Source organism: Manis javanica, chromosome 12 (assembly GCF_040802235.1).
Source record: "Manis javanica isolate MJ-LG chromosome 12, MJ_LKY, whole genome shotgun sequence".
In the NCBI taxonomy this organism is placed as follows: Eukaryota; Metazoa; Chordata; class Mammalia; order Pholidota; family Manidae; genus Manis; species Manis javanica.
Genome location: NC_133167.1, coordinates 15083974 through 15096983, shown reverse-complemented (window position 1 = coordinate 15096983; position 13010 = coordinate 15083974). Strand labels below are relative to the sequence as shown.

General features: G+C 36.8%; 1 long non-coding RNA gene across 2 annotated transcripts in view; it reads right to left on the bottom strand.

Moving 5' to 3' along the window:
• The window catches only part of LOC140844738 (uncharacterized), an 85923-nt gene that overhangs the window by 18322 nt on the left and 54591 nt on the right, over nucleotides 1-13010 (bottom strand). The window contains exons 4-5 of one of the 2 annotated variants that reach the window (XR_012123224.1): nucleotides 4517-4645; nucleotides 3462-3788 (exon numbers count right to left, since the gene is read on the bottom strand). The exons of the other annotated variant lie outside the window; for it this stretch is intronic. This is a non-coding gene — a long non-coding RNA (uncharacterized lncRNA). Of the gene's footprint in view, nucleotides 1-3461; nucleotides 3789-4516; nucleotides 4646-13010 lie in introns of those variants that run through there. 2 annotated transcript variants of the gene reach the window in all.

Below are 13010 nucleotides of genomic sequence, written 5' to 3'. Positions count from 1 at the left end.
AGCTGAGTAAAAATTACTTCACTCTTCCCTCAGAATGTTATTTGTATTTATTCTCATATTAGAAGGAAAAAATAACTACCACCCTCTGTACCAATAATGCTTCCTAAGTAATTCCAGTTTTTAAGTGGTATTAACACCCACACAGAATTCATACCTCTATTTGTGAACAAACATTTGCAAGGATCATTACTCAGATGCCATTTGAAACATAAAATGATAAGTAAAAATAACCCCTCAAATCGTGTATTCCAGTAATTTTATATGGCCTTTTCTTTCATATCCGCTTTGCTGTGTATTTTGCTAACTTACAGTACCAAGCATTGTAAAAAGGAAATATTATTTCCAGTCTGTTCATAAAGTTTACTGATTTGATCTTATAAGTTGTGCCAAGCCTTACTGGTGCTTTTGTAAAAAACCCTTTCTCAAAGAAACAGTAAGGGGGGAGATGGAAAGTTACTTGTAAGAGGAGTAAAACTATTACCAGAGCCTTTTTTGTTTGATTGGAATGTCAATAAATATCTAATCTCTGTTCTGGCTGCCTTCTACTTAGTTATCATTTTCATTATCTCCTAATATTTACACCTAGGTCACAATGAAGATTTCATAGTTGCTAAACTTCTCTGAAACCCAGCCCTTTATCCCTATCCCTCAGCCTAAGCAGATGCCCTTCCTTTCTGCTTTTCTGGACAGTACTTGACAGTACGCTCTGTGTTTTCCTCCACTGACATGCCATGTGCAGCCATCCTCTTTTTTAAAAAATCTCTAGTCTAGACTTGCCCTGTTCCTGCCCATTGCTAATCACTACACCTGTGATCTCCATCCCCTTTTCTTGTTCTTGTCTCGCTTCCCTTTCTTCTATTTACTATGTACATTCTCACATCAATTGAATTATAAAAATTAAACCTTTCCTTCTATCCTGCTACCTCTTCAATCTATTTTTTTTCTTACTGCCCTTGCACCACCTAGCTATTTGAAAGAGAAGTCTTTCCCTTCTATCTGAACATCTTCAAATAACCATTTTTCTTTTCATGGATGTACTAAATCTTCAGTCCCTCTCACTCTACTGACAATCACCAAATGACTTGAAATCATAAAATTCAGCCATAATATTTCTCAGGCCTCATTTTCTTAGCATTGCATGGACACCAAACACTGAAGCAGAGAAGGCAACTGCCTACCAAAATGTATCTAGCCTTCCCATAGTAGATTTATTGCTAGGAAGAGTCCTCTTGACTCTTACATTTACGTGTGGCTGTGGCTGGTTCTTGCCAATGGAATATAAGCAGAAAGACATGTCATTTTCATATCAAGGACTTTCCCAAGTCTCTCTCCTTCACCTTCTCTCAACCAGTAACAGCAAGGTCCTATAAGGTCTGCTGCCATGAGATGGAAAGAACCTTTTTCTCTGAATCACCCAGCAACCAGGATTACCCTTCTGGAACTGTTGTGAGTGAGAAATAAACTTCTTATGTTATTATGTTAAGCCATTAAAAGACTTGCATTTATTGGTGACTCTGCATAGATCATCCTAACTGAAACAAGTGCTACTGACCAGTATTTCCTCTGCCAACCACTTTCCTCCCAAGGATTTTATGACATGTGCCTTCCTAGCTCTTCTCCACTCTCTGGAATCTCTTCCCAGTTCCTTCTGATGATGCTTATTCCAATTCCAGCTCCATAAGTGAACTGATTCTGCATTCAAGATTTTTATTTTCTATATTAGACTCTCCATCCCAGTTTTCTTTTTCACGTTCGTCAGCCCATGGTTCCAATGACCACCTCTTTGGGCATGACTCCAAAACCCACACTCCTAACAATCTTCATTGTCTTACCTTATTAGTTAAAGTTTTTTTAACTTTATAATAAAGTTAAACATATATATTAAATAAATATAACCTTATTAGTTAAAGTTATTTAACTTTATAATAAAGTTAAATATATAGATTAAACAATATATATCATATTCTATCTAGAAAGACAGAAGGATTAAAACAATCAAATTTAGGAGATCTCAGAATCATGACACTCCTGGAATATATTGGGAATTTATGGTCTTCTATGTCTGCTGCTCAGATGTGCTTATTCAATATGCTGTCAAGTTCGGCTGACAATCTTTATAGCAAAATTTTCTTGATAAAGAGGACAGTGTGTTAGTTTACATTCTGGTACAAGCTCCTTACTTCACTGTAGATGGGCTCTTTGATAAGCACATGATCTAGAATGCCAGCACTAACATGAGATAGCTACCCGCCACTCCCCCAGACCAAGCATCTGGTTGGCCTGCCTGAACAAATTGTTTTGAATTAGAATAGAATAATGTGAAAAGTTTGAGTAGAATTAAAATCCATAAAATGAGGCTCTTAATTATATTTTATCACAGTGTTACCCTGAAATGTGGCTTTGATTCTCCATCAAACATGGCCTAGGCTGAGCTAGAATCTGACATTAGAACTGCATACAAAATAAAATCTAATGAGCTTGATCCTGCTGGTTCAATGATTTGTTGATAATATTTATAGTTAGCATAACAGATTACTTGTTTTAGGGGCAGAAAATCTATTAAATAGTTTTCCCACATCTCTTCATTCAATTCTCACTATTAAGGGAGGAACATATTGTTAATATAACTTTGTAGATGGAGGAAACTCCAAAATAACAATATTAATTATTTTTAACCTGAGATAAATAATTCAATGATATAAAATGTCAAGAGCATACTATATTAGAATTGTAGTTTTCACAGAAATTCAACCAAATAGCTTTAGCACAACTGAAGAAAACTACACTATATTAAGGTAACTTTATTCTTTCATTCAACAAACATTTGCTGTACATTTGCTCTATGCCAGATACTATGCTTGACACTGGTAATATGGGGATGTAAGGTTTAGTAACTCTCCCGAAGAAACTTACAATTTGGTAGGAAATACTGACAAGTGAACTCACAGTGCTGGGGGCCATATTAGACACATGAGTAGTAATAAGAGTTGTCATAAAAATCTGCATGGAAGCACAGAAAGATACATCTAAGCTGACTCTATGGGAACAAGGAGAATTCCAAAAGGCCATGCTGAGTTGAATTTCCCTTTTCTAAATGTTTTATGATAATAAATGTAGTCTATGTAGAATATTTGTAAAATTCAGCAAGTCTAAAGAAGAAAACATGAGTCAACTGTAATCTCACAATGCAGAGATAATCACTATAAACATTTGGTATATTCCTATCCAGTAATTGTCTATGGTTATGTATACACAGTGTTTAAATGAAACTGAAGTCATAGTATATAGACTGTACTGTAACCTTCTTTCTCATTTAGTAGCATATCAAATATTTTTCAATGCCATTAAAATTCTTAGAAAACTTTATTTTTAATGGTTATGTAATACTCCACCATCTGAAGTATATCAGTCAGGATTACTAGTTACAAGCCATGGAAACTGATGCTGGCTGATACAGGGAGATAGAAATTTATTGAGAGGATTTTGCAGATCTCATAAAATCCCTGAGAAGGCTAGAGATGCAGGCTCATAAAATAGTGTGACTGCTGGAGTAGAAACCAGTCTGGTGAGGACATTACTGGTGCCACCTCTTCATTCTGGATGCTGCAGTTTATAACTCAGCACTACAGCCACTACCGACCCAGAAACTGGGTGTTGGTGTCAGCATGCATTACCTTTTACCTCTGCTAGAAAGAGTTTTGTAACATCCACACTTCTTTGTGTAACTAGTTCCCAAATTCCAGAGAGAATGGATCTGATTCGCTGAACCCAAGTCAAAAGCTGACATCCTGTCAGAAAGAGAAGCTGGGTAAGTGTGTGTTACGGGCTCAACTGTGTGCCTCCAAAATTCATACATTGGAGTCTGAACCCCCAGTTATCTCAGAATGCAACTGTATTTGGAGATAGGTTCTTTGACGTTTATGAGGGCGGATCCTAATCCTAATCTAAGTCTCCTCATAAGCAAGAGAAATCTGGGCACAGATCGTGCGGGGGAAGACAACGTGAAGACCCAGGGAGAAGACCCATCTCTAAGTCAAGGAGTGAGACCTCGGAAGAAACCAAGCCTCTTGGTGACAGATCTCAGACTTCCAGCCTCCAGAAGGGTGAGAAATCAATTTCTGTTGTCGTGAGCCACCGGCTTGGCTGTTGTTTGTTGTGGCAGTGCCGGCGAACCAGTGCATGCAGCGTGCTAGCTTTTCAGTTTTGGTTACAAGTGAGGCAATCTGCCCTTCCCACCTCAAAACACTTAGAAACTGAAAGTTTCTCCAAACGTCGGATGGCAACTCAAATGCCGGAAAACTGAATGAAAAAACAAAGAACCTGCATGGATGCATCATAATATACTTAAACATAGGTTTAGACTATTTTTCCATTTTTAATAAATTCCAAGAGGGAAGAGTTTGATATGTAGCATCTTAAAACGATTATATCAGTCTTTATTCTCATGATTTGTGTCTGAACTTGTCTGTCACATATATCCTTATCAGCACAGAGTATTATCTTAGATAAAACATACCTTATACACTATGCTTTCCTTTGACATAGTGATATTGATCAATATGGATATCCACCTATTACTAGCTATTTGTAGCTCTTTTTTCTGTTCACATACTTTGTCCATTTTGGATTGTTCATCTGCTTCATACTGATAAAGAAATTATTTACATGTTAAACTGGTAGCTGTTTCTCACGTTAATGTAAAATAGTATCTTTTCATTTAAAAACAAGTTTACCCTTTATTTTAGGATAGCCAAATCTATCAGTAGTTTATTATATGGTTATTTCCTTTGCGTTTATATCTATGAAAGGCATTTATTTATAAGAAAATAACCCATCCTTTCCTTCGTCTTTGAACGGCCACCAGGAGCATATTCCTCCATGACACTTTGGTAAGTAGTAGCGGCTTTAGCTCACTCTTGCTGGAATCACTGGCATCAACAGGATGGGTTTGGGATTGAGACTGAGAGGAGCTACTTGTCTCTACCACATTAACCACTGGCAGCTTCTGTCCCTGTAGGAGTTCCTCTTTCAGCTGTACCACGTAAGACTTAATTAAAATCACACAAAACATCTGGCTTTAGTGAATACAAACAGATAATTGACTAACTAGAATTACTTTTTTTAAAGTTGTGTCTACTCCAGACTGCGAAAGAGAATCACCATGGGGAGCTCTTTTAAAAATACTAGTGCCAGGGCCCCACTTCCAAAGAGAAGGACTTAATTGTTGTAGAGTGGGGCTCAGGCATCATATTTTTTTAACTTCTCAAGTGATTTTTGTATAAGGCGAAGATTGAGAACAATATTTCTTTTTAACTTAAAATTAAAAGCAATTTGAGAGGAAAAAATGGAGAGGTAACTTTAGAAACCGAGAAAAGCTGTAATAACATCTTTTCTCAAGAGGTGGAGAAATAGACTATGTTCATGGACGAAATCATTACCTAAATGATATTAATGCTTCCCAAACTGATTCAGTGTGACCTATAGACTCAATGTGATCTTAATCAAAAGCTGAACAGAATTGTTAATAAAACTATACAAGCTCATTCTGATATTTTAAGAGAAGAGGAAAGGACTCAAAATAGCCAAGGTGATCATAAGGGGGAAAATCTCCTCCTCCAGATACCTAGATTAATGATTAACTATAATAACTTAAATAGTATATCAAATTATTGCACTGTATATTTTAAACTTCCAAATTTTATATGTCAATAATATTTCAATAAAGTGGAGGAAAAAATGGTAGTGTTGGACAGGGAAATTGGCAAAAGAAAATCATGCATAAATAAACATTGGTATATAAATAGAGGTGTTATGGCAGATTGTTAGGGATAAAACCCAGAAATACTGTCTGTATTAAAAAAACTGAAGAAAGTATAACATTTCTCTATAAAAAAATACACAAAAATTATTTCCAGATGATTAAGGACATAGATTTCAGAGGAATTTTAACAATTTTAGAAGAAAATGCAGGCAAATATTTTATGATCCAACATTAAGAAAAGGTAACTTAAAATAAGACCTTAAAAGTACCAATCCTGAAAGCAAATAGATTGATCATATTTTTAAGTAAACAACATGTTTTAAAAATTGACTAAAAACATGAAACAGTATTTCCAGAAAGGGATGTTCATATGGACAATAATATGAAAAATGTCCATTCTTATTAGTAATCTGGGAAATGCACATGGAGATTGAAATTAGAAGTCATGTTTGATAGAAAATATTAAGAAATCTCAAGATTCCAACTATTGGTTGTCTTATACTTGCTGATGAAAATGTAAATCTGTAACCCTTTTGGATGACAATATAGCTTTATATTTTTTCCCTTATCTTTTGACTGTAAATTTTATTCCTTGAAACCATACAGAAATTTCTCTACATGTGCTTCAGATTACATTTACAAGGCTATTTATATCAAAAAGAGTTTATAATGTTGGAATCCTGGAAACAATTCAAAATCACTAAATAATGTTAAAATATACAAAGAAATTGTGATATTTTCCCACAGTGGAATGTTATATACTAGTGAACAGTAGAGACTTGCCACAAGATACAGAAATTAGAGTGACCATAGTGACTGAAAGTGAAACAGAATACTACATAAAGCATGATCTGTTTAATAAAGTTCAAAAGCAAGCAAAGATAAACAACACATTGTTCAGGCACATACATGTAAGCAATTGTAAAAAAGAAGGAAATGACCAACACAGCTGTCAGAATAGCAGTTACTCCCTGGAAAGGTAGGGAGAAAAAAACACTTGGGTTGATGGAAGGTATTGGTAATGTTTTAATTTTGGGGTGGTTTGGGGTGTCCATTAGTATAGAAACAAATTACACAAACAAGAGAGCTATGCAATGATGATTGGTTATGAACCAAGGATTATGATTAATCTGAGTCTGTGCACCTACCTATATTAAGAAAAAAAATTCAGTACATTTCCCCATGCTGTTTTTAAAGCTCTGTGACAACTGAGGTGATATGAAAACTATTGGAAGTTTATTTGGATCATCGCTGGGATTAAAAGTAACAGTAAATTTAGATGCACTTGCATTTGTTGAAATGGGGATGGATTTACACATTGCTTGAAGCATCATTTAAAATGGTTTTGGTTGAAAGTAACAAAATATATAACATACAATCTCTTGCAAACCATGAGAGATATGGGGTCTTATAACTTGAAAATTCCCATGGCCATTAAAGCTCAGGTTCTGCCTCTCAGGGATTTGCCTCCAAGTCCCTGCAGTTCTTTCAACAATACTTTTCTCATGTTGTTTAGCTGGTGTTACTTAAGGGTAAAATGTTTACAGCCTTATTGTCTGTCCCCTGCCCACTTCTTTTTGTTTTTGACCCCCAAGCCAGTCTCCCTGAGTCAACCCCGTACCCACATATGTAACAGAGCAAGAAGCTTCAGGATGGCACCCCCTTCCCTTCCGTGATTGCCCATTTCTGTTGACCCGAGTACATTCAAATTAACCAATGTATGTGCTTCCTCCTGCCAACTGCCATCCCACCCTCGAGCCCCAGTAAAGGCCGCTGCCCATGGGTTGTGTAGCTTTCTATGCTTACATTTGGCATAAGAAACCCCACTTCCAGGTTTAGCCTCCTGGGCGTGCTTTGCCTCCCTCTGCTAGAACCTGGGAGTATAAATAAATCTCTTTGACTTTCATAAGCCTCTCTATGGTGATATTCTGTGTCCAAACTAGACTGATCGTCAACAAAAAACCCACCGTAAGTAACATAATCATCCCTTACAGAACAGCTATATCTTTTCTTAGAGTTTCAAGACTGGCATCTACACCCCACATCACCCAAAAGAAAGAATTCCCAAACCATAAACTGAAGTCCCCAGCAGAAAATGCCATCCACAAACTCTGGTGTAGATGGCCATGTTTATGCCAATCCCTGTGGCCAGCATAGGGGAGTCATACTGATGTGCTTCACACAGTCCCTTTAGTCAAGGGCTGGATGACAGGCAGCACACCTGTACCATGTGAACAGCTGGGGGCCTGTTAGGAAGGAGGAAAGGGAAACACATGCCAGAAAAGCAACCAAAGTAGCCACTGCCCCTAATTAGAAATTAATTAGAATTTAACTCTTGTCTAAAATACCAAGTAACCTCATTAATAATACAGAAATGTTGCATATATGGGTATCATATTCTTCATTCTTTAGGAAACTCTTCTTTAGTAGTATCTCATAATCCTGATTACTGGCTCTCTCTTTTTTATTTAATATTCTGAGGAAGTGAATTTGAGTATCAGAACCAACATTTCAAGCCAGCAAAGTAATCATTATGCAATTTGCTTTCATTAGCCAAATGCAATGGAATTCAAAAAGCCTTCTCACTTAAGATGCTTTAATAATACTAATTTTTTAGGCCATAAAACCAAGTACACAGTGTTTAGGGACATAATTCATTAGCCTTACAGATGAGTTAGTAATAAAAAAGCTGCTTTGCCAATGAGAAAGGAAACACAGAATCCTGCATACTTGGAGTCCAGACTTCAGTGCTATCTCTCCCATCACAAACTATTTTCCACTACTTGATCCTCACAAATTCATGTGTTCTAGATGCTTTTAATCTTGGACAGATTATTGCTTTATGCTTACATAACTACATTCACAAATGTCTTCTGCATGAACCAGGTCCACCATCAGGTAATTCATGCAGCAATAAGACTAAAAGTACCATTTGTTGCAAGTGGTACCTGTTCAGGGTGAATTCTTGTTGCTCTGACATCATGAAATGATTGTGTGCCATTTTTCAAAGGGCCCATTTTTATGAAAATACACAGGCATTTTTAATAGGAATGTAATGTCACCAGACTAAAAAATCTCAGTGCAAGCATATTTAGTTGCATTATTCTGTATTCTAAGAGTATACTTTATAGTCAGTGTGGCAGGCAGAATAAAAGCCCCTCAAAGATGCCCATGTCCTTATCCCTAGAAATTATGAGCATGTGACCTTATCTGGCAAAAGGGATTTTACAGCTGGGATTAAGGTAATGACCTTGAGAAGAAGAGATTATCCTGGGTTACCTGGGTCATCCCATGTAATCACATGGGTCCTTAAAAGCAGAGAATCTTGCCTGGTTGTGACCAGAGGGTGAGAGCTACAGAAGGATCAAAGAGACAAAACGTTGCTGGATTGAAGATGGAGGAGGTCTTTGAACCAAGGAACATGGGCACTTCTAGATGCTTGTAAAGAAAAGTGATTTTTCTCTAGCACTTCCAGAGGGAATGCAGCCCTGCCAACACCTTAATTTTAGCCCAGTAAGATCCATGCCAGACTTCTGACCTCCAAAACTCTAAGATCATAACTTAACTATACATTGTTTTAAGCCATTTAGTTTGTGGTGATTTGTTACTGTGGCAATAGAAAGCCGTCCAGACAATCCTGGCTATATTCAAAAAAGCATATTCAAAAATTTAAAATACATCAGAATGACTTCCCATTTGAGTGAGGTTTTACATACTTATTGTACATTTGTGGGTTTTTTTTTGTTTTTTTTTTTTGTTTTTTTTTTTTTGAGAGGGCATCTCTCATATTTATTGATCAAATGGTTGTTAACAACAATAAAATTCAGTATAGGGGGGTCAACGCTCAATGTACAATCATTAATCCATCTCAAGCCTAATTCTCATCAGTCTCCAATCTTCTGAAGCATAACGAACAAGTTCTTACATGGTGAACGAATTCTTACATAGTGAATAAATTCTTACATGGTGAACAGTACAAGGGCAGTCATCACAGAAACTTTCGGTTTTGATCATGCAATATGACCTATAAACAATCAGGTCAAATATGAATATTCGTTTGATTTTTGTACTTGATTTATATGTTGATCCCACATTTCTCCTATTATTATTATTATTTTTATTTTTAATAAAATGCTGAAGTGGTAGGTAGATGCAAGATAAAGGTAGAAAACATAGTTTGGAGCTGTAAGAGGGCAAATGTAGATGATCAGATGATCAGGTGTGTGCCTATGGACTAAGTATTAATCCAGGCTAGACAAGGGCATCAAGACATCCACGGATGCAGAAGATTTCTCTCAAAGCAGGGGGGGTGAGGTTCTGAGCCTCACCTCTGTTGATCCCCAAATTCTCACCTGATGGCCCCCCTGTACATTTGTTTTTTATTCCTTCCCCAAATTCCTAATCCTTTAGTTAGAAAAAAAAAGAGGATTCCCTTTTATAAGATTTGCCCTTTTTGAATATTCCTTACTTCTCAATATAATGAGATTAACCATAATTAAGTAACTTTGAAATGCTTTTTCTGTATTTCTTCCTGAGGTTGACTATACCACTTGATTCTATTTTTCTACTGAAAATTTTGAAGTGTATTTCCCTAAAGGTAAAAGAGACTTCTAATAAGCATCAGTCAGGAGACGAAGCTGGACCACAGCTCTGACCTGTAGCCTTTACTGATTTTCCATATGCTGGAAAGACAGCCCTAAAATCACGACTAAATTACCCTGCACAATCTACTCCAGCCAGATGATATAAAGTGGCCTTACACACAGAAATTGCTATTGGCAGATGGTGCCACCTGAACTGAGGATGATGTGACCATGATTTCTGGCACCCATCACTGTCGTTCCTACTGTGTTAGCCACCCTCACCTGCAAGGCTTGGTCCACAATGACCTCCATGCCCAGTCTTACCCTAGTCACACCCTGTTTGCTATTCCCAAACTGTTTAGATTTACTTCTAGAAAATGTACACAAAAAGGCACAGATGTTTTGCACACATCTGCATAACGTATTTATATAGCTGTTTTCAGGAGCCCATCTACTGTGGAGTAACAAGCAATTCTAACACCTACCAGACTGAAGGCAGCTTTCGTACAGTTAGATTCTAGAGGAGCTGCTACTTCCCTCTTACATGCAATAACACAGTGATAAACACCCAAATGTGTGCATATTTATGTTCACATCCCACCATGCAGCAATTGGAAGAAAAACACACAGAGACCCCATGCAAGTCCATAAAAGTGTTGCTCTGGAGAGAAAGAAAATACATGTCCATGCTGCTCTGTCAGCCCAGTTAATCAGCAACATCAGGACGGAAGTGATAGCCCTGCCTACATATGATCCTACTCATAAAAAAACGGCAAAGTGTTTTCTACAGTAAAACATAACATTGTTAGATTTTTTCTGTTTATAAAATAAATAGAGTACCCTTGTAAATAAATAGCACAACACATAAAGTTAAAAGATATCAAGTTTTTAAAAATTACAGAATCTCAAATCTGAGATAATGACCAAGAACAATTTGCTGATCATGTATCCCCTCACGCACAGGCACATGTAATTTGACATAGATGAGTAAAGGACATACTAAGGTTTCTGTTTTTGTTATCGAAGGCTTTCAGTTTGTAAGTTCAGTTTGTAACTGCTATTTTGACGTTCTTGTCCCTCTCGCCTCTATGATGTTTACATTTTGCCATAAAGATATTGTCCTATGTCTGTATATTGTTTGTAGTGTGTGTATGTGTTTCTTTTTTTGTCGTTGTTGCTGCTTAAAGTAGCAAAGTAGGATATTTGCTTAAGGAAACACTTCACTAAGTATTCAGTAAGTTTCAAAATGCCAAATTTAGCCAGATGTCTAGCATTGACTGAGGGAGGATAGCTGCTGCCTAGAGAAGGATGATACAAGGAGAGAGTAAGCTAGAGAGGAGACGGCTTCCAAGGTGAAGAGAGACCCGAAGAAGTGGTGGTATCCAGGGTGCAGCAGGGCTGGGTGGGAAGGAAGCCCGGCCAATGAGAATTTCCTCAGGCCGGGGACCGGCTGGGGACTAGGAAGACTCGAATCTTGTATTTCATATGGTCGCCCATATTGCATTTGTTGATCCCCTTTGTCACCTGCAATCTTCAGTGAAACTCTGCTGCCCTGTGAGTGGCTATGAGATGTTAGAGGACAGAAGATTAAGGGACTCCACAGTAAGGAAACGTGGAAAAACAAACAAAAGGAGAACTGTGACAGGGCTCAATCCAGAAATGCCATGGAGGCAGGAAATGTGAGTGAGGGGTGCCCGGAAGAGACAGCCCACAGGGCATCCTTAGAAATTTGTAGTCAGGGGTGGCACTGTAGAATATGCAATGGGAATGGCATTTGGATACTAAGGGAATGTAACCAGAGGACTCCGGGATTTGGTAATACTGAATAGGCACACAATTTAGATCATAATTTCTTTAGTGTAGATTTTCTTAAGCAGAACTATGAGTCAATGACTAAGTCTTTTTAATACTCTAAGTATCTATTCATAATTATTCTGCAAATTACATCCCCATGAAATATGCATGTAAATCTCTATTTTATCATATCCAGAACAAAAATGCGTCTTTTTTTCTCTTTGTCAATTTGGTAGGAAAAATATTATACATATTTAAATATATTATAATATATAAAATATAAAATATAAAAAAATATATTAAATTTGCAGCCCTTTGTCTTCTGATAGAGTGAAATCTCTTAATAGTTTTTGTATTTTTTCCTACTTTGGATTTGATATTATAATACTAAATTCAATCATTGGATAATGTCCACTTAATTCAGTTATGTACTCATAAGAATATCCTATAGTGTGTTTCAACAAATAATTTTTAAAATGTAATAGGAAAAACTTTCTTTAGGGAATCAAATCCACATTGTAGATTGAGAACTAGGTTTATTTTACTGCACAGCCAGCATAAGCTTAATTATTTATAACAAAAAACAAATGACTTTTTAAAAAGCAATACACTTTCTATTAGCTCCTCATGAGTATATGTTAGGAAGTTGGAACCCTTGAGATGGATGTGACTAACAGAATTATCTATGTCCCAGTCACGTTGGCATTTTTTTTTCTCATACTGTCGTGGTCTGTCCTTTGGGTTCGGCATCTGAGGAAGGGATAAAAGAGATTGAATTCTACCCCATTTGCCAGAAAGAATGTCTTCCTAGTTAGCATTTGGGCCAAAAAATGGGTCTTCCACTGCTCAAAAACATAAGCACATGAAACATT